The sequence below is a fragment of the Pseudorca crassidens genome, chromosome 2, assembly GCF_039906515.1.
Source record: "Pseudorca crassidens isolate mPseCra1 chromosome 2, mPseCra1.hap1, whole genome shotgun sequence".
Lineage (NCBI taxonomy): Eukaryota > Metazoa > Chordata > Mammalia > Artiodactyla > Delphinidae > Pseudorca > Pseudorca crassidens.
In genome coordinates, this window is record NC_090297.1 from 107317455 (window position 1) to 107321882 (window position 4428).

Sequence of the window (4428 nt, forward strand, 5' to 3'; positions counted from 1 at the left end):
GCTACTCGCAAGACGACTTGTAAGTGATGGTAGGAAGCCTATAATGAGTGTGTACTATCTCCGGCCCTCCTGTTCTGAGTGCCACACCTCCCTCCAAGGAACTGTACCCGAAGAACGTTCCCTCCCTGCTTTCTCCAAAAGAGGAGCCCCACGCGAAAGGCCGAGCGCTCTGCGGGACAGTGGACGCGCCCGCGAGGCCCGCCGGGGCCGCAAGTCCCCAGTGAGTTGCCCCGTCTGGGCCGCACCTCAGAACTGCCCTGGAGCCACCCCTTTGCCAGGCGACCGCGTGTGGAGAGCAGGCCGCCGGGGCAGGGGCTGTAGAGACAGGAGGGGAGGCGCGCGGGATGAAACCCCGGGATCCCCAACACCATAAAAGACTCCCGGCGGATGCAGGATCGGGGACGGCTGGACGGAAAACGCTTTCAAACAAGGCTGCGCGCCCAGACCTGGATTCCGGGTCTTCCCCTCACTACCTGCGGCGCCTGCCGTTCTCCCGCCTTAGATGACGCCAACTCCAGGTCCTAAGGCTCCGACCAAGAGTTGTCTCTCACGCAGCGTTTATCTCAGACTCCACATGCAGTTAGTTAGGACTTCGTGTTTGCTTCTCGGTCCAGGTGGACTTTGGCTCACACAGTCCCTCCTTTCCGAGACTCTGGACTTGAGCAAACGACTCTCCTGATAAAGGCGGGGAAATCAGTGTAACCCTCGGCTCCCTCACCCTGAACCTCGGATGGGGGCGTTGGGCGACCCTTGCGCTTTTTCCTGGGCTGCGTCCATCTTCCGGGCCCGTCCTCGAGGCCAGGGCCGGGGCCGGGTGCCCTCAGCGTGCTCCTCTCGCCGGCTCTGGAGCCCCGCGCCTTCCCTTGCGGCTGCAGGGAGGCTCCAGGGGCCGCCTGATCGGGTTTGCGGGGCCCAGCGGCGCGGGTGTGTGTTTGTGGTCCCTCGGGGGCCCGCTGTCCCTCCGCCCCTGTCGGGGAAAGGACGACCGCCCCCTCGTCCTGTCCACGTGGGACGGCAGCGCGCCGGACGCGACCGAAAGACGGCGAATCCGTTCCTCTGGCTGCGCGTGGGAGGTGAAAACTGGAACCTGGAGGGGAGGGAAAAGGGGGAAAATCTCATGAAATGTCCTGATCTAAAGCTATTTTCAAGTCCGCCTCTTTGGGGACTCAGCCCTCCAGCGCTGGCGAGGATGCTGCAGTCCGGTCGCACCCTCGACGGCACTTGGAGTCGGCGCGCAACAAGGCAGAGCCCCGCGGCTTGGGGGTCAGTGCGCACGCTGCCCGCGCCTTCCTCGGGGTCGCAGCACTTGAACCTCACGTGTGAAGGAAACGCGATGACCGCCACAATAAGAAATAAGGAAAACAAAGACTGGAGAAAATGACACGTGCTTCCCCACACTTGTAAAGCTTTACTTTTAAAGGAAACCAGACAGGGAGACACAGACACACAGACAGACAACGTTGCATTAAAGTTTTTCAGCAAAAAGAAAGTCGTCTGCCTGCTGGCCGTGTGCTGTGAGGTGAACACGAAACCCCCTCCAGACACTGGCTTTCTGGCAAAACCGCCTTTACCTCTTTGTCTTCCTAGGTTAAAATTCGCTCTCTATGACCTGTTGAACTGGAAAATTATAAAAGGCAAATAAAAGACGTTTCAGACATTGTAAAAGGTAAAACAAAACTGTTGCTCAAGAAGAATGTCACGTACGACGAGGGAGGAATGAACAGTCGTGAGATCGGCGTGGACCGCGCCTGCGTCCTCCGCGGCTTTCTGCTGGGCCTGGTCTTCAAACGAAGTCATTACAGGCCGGGAAGCGCGGCTCGGCCTGCGTTGACGTTCGATGTTTTTCCAACATTCAAATGACCTGAGACGTCAGCCTTTGCTACGGTTCCTGCTAAGCGTGAAAGTGTGATTAAAGTATTGGACTTCAGCTAGACGACTAGAATAAGCCACAGCGGCAGGAACCTGAGGAAGCCCGTTTGCCGGGAGACGCCGGAGAAGGGCTGCTACGAAAGGGCTTTCGAGGAAGGAGCAGAGGGGAGGGAGGGGAGGGCGGGTCCTATGGTTCCCGGGTGGATTCGAAGCATCGATCATTTCCGAGAGCCCAGAGCACTGACCGCCTGCGCCGTGAAAAGGGCCACCGAGGCGCGGGTCCGCAGCCTTGGAGGGGTGGTGTCCACGCTGCTGGGATGCGAGGTCGCCTGGAGCTCAGGCTCACCTAACCCCCGGCTCCTGGGGCTTCCGGGAGCTGGAGAGTCCGCGGGGGCGATCCCTGCACTCGGTGCATAGCTGTGTGTTGGATGCGGGATTGGGAAGTGAAGCTGTGAGGGCCCCAGGGACCTCGCTTCGGGGGAGGCGAAGATCCCTAAACTAGGGCCTCTCGGGAGCTTCAGTCTCCTTACCTGAGGGCTCGCCTGTGCTCCCAGGGTCTTTTGCTTTCGAAAATATTTGTGGCCAGTCGTGGCAAGAGATACAGTTCTTGAAAGTGTCCTTAAAAACCAGAGGAAGAGCTGTTTCCGTAGTGTAGTGGTTATCACGTTCGCCTAACACGCGAAAGGTCCCTGGTTCGAAACCAGGCGGAAACACGTCGATTCTTTTCTGAAACTAACATTCACGTTTAAACACCAAAAAACGGGGCGAGTGGGATGGATTGAGGTAGCGCGTGCAGCTGTATTTTTATCCTTCCGAAATACAGGAGGAGTTCCCTTATTGCCTGAAAGCCTACTCAGCACTAGCAATCATCCCTCCTTTGTCTGCTCTGTGTCACTTTGAAGACAAGGCCACAGACAGACCAAGAAGGGCACAGGACAAAGCCAAGTTAAGGTTATCTTTACATTCGGAAATCCCCTCACCTTCTCATGTGGCGCCTAAATCTCCTCTACAGGCTGACACGTATTTTGTCTCTGGAAACAAGAAGTTTATCCCTGTGAAGCTCACTTGCTTACCCCACCTCAGCACGCTTGCGGAACACGTTGATTTGCGTGACAGAACAAGAGAGACCGACCCAACTCCGCACCGGGTGCTCGACCCAAAGACACGTAGACGAATTTCAGGCTCCAGAATTGCAGCTGGTAGGGGCACGTAAAGGAGTCCTTACACGTGCCATTATCAGGAGAGCCCCTGTAGTGAGCTCAGAGATCAGGAAGTAGACGGAATCGCTCATCAGCTGCTGAGAGCCAAGTCAGCACCTGACACATAAGGAAACCGAGGTTCAGAAAGAGAGCATGACCTTGGCTCTGCCGCACACAGCGCTAAAGCTAGACCAGGATGGAACCCAGCCAGTTACCTTGCGGCCTAGCCTCAGAGCCCAAAGCGTCACCCAGAACTGGAGAGGTGAAAAGTGATGAGCAGCGGTGCAAGGGCTGGGAGCCTTTCACAGCTGCCTTCAGCCGCGGGCCGCTGAAAATCGCCTCCTTTTCTGCTCTGCCATTCTCAAAAATCTAACCTTACTCTTACAGTTTTCAACTGGAGAAGCCAAATTATGGAGGTTTGTTATGTCTGGTTGCCTGGTAGCTACAATTTGGCGTTTTACTGCTGCGGCCCGAATTCGATTCCAGGTCAGCAAAGCTCTAAATTGCGTTAAATCTTCCTCTTCCCGAACAGAGGTAGTTTGCCAGAAGGGCGATGCAAGACCCTCCTCAGGGTTCCTATTGCCAGGCACCCTCCATGTGGGGGAGAGGAAATGTGATGAACCACCAGGGCTTCTGCCCTCCACTCCACTCTTTTCTTCCTTTATTTCAGAAACCTAGTGTCTCATATATGGAGTTTTCATCCAAAGAGAACCTGGGACTTAACTTTTAAAAACTCATTAAGAAAACAAAAACATAAAACCTTTTAAATATACAAAAATTTTGAAACACTAACATTGTCTATTCTGTACCTAATCTCACAGTTAACATTTTCCAAGCTTGCTTTCTCACTCTCTCTCCATATACATGATTTGCTACACCATTTGAGAGTAACTTACAGACATCTCAACTCAAGATCACTGGTTAGGCTACTGTTGCTCCTTTCCTTTGGCATCTCCTTCAAAACCAGCTTCTGCGGGACCTGTCCTCCAAGGACAGGAGGAAGCTTTGTCTTCGTGAGGAGGCCCCTCTTGCCACTTCAGAAACCTGGAATCTGTTCTCTTTAGGCTGTAGAGGAGCTTCAGGCGGTGTTTTATTCGGCTCTCCCCTGCGCTGATGTTCGATGTTTTTCCAACAGCCAAATGACCTGAGACGTCAGCCTTTGCTACGGTTCCTGCTAAACGTGAAAGTGTGATTAAAGTACTGGACTTCAACTAGACGACTAGAATAAGCCACAGCGCCAGGAACCTGAGGAAGCCCCTTTGCAGGAAAGGACACCGGAGAAATGCTGCTGCGAAAGTGCTTATGAAGAAGGAGCGCGCGGGTCAGGCGCACCAGAGCAGAGGGGAGGGAGGCAGTGGAG

General features: G+C 54.8%; 1 non-coding gene across 1 annotated transcript; it reads left to right on the forward strand.

The window, feature by feature from the left end:
* Positions 1–2509: 2509 nt before the first annotated feature.
* TRNAV-AAC (transfer RNA valine (anticodon AAC)) lies at positions 2510–2582 on the forward strand. Its single transcript has one exon. It is a non-coding gene; the product is annotated as a tRNA-Val (tRNA).
* Positions 2583–4428: the final 1846 nt, after the last annotated feature.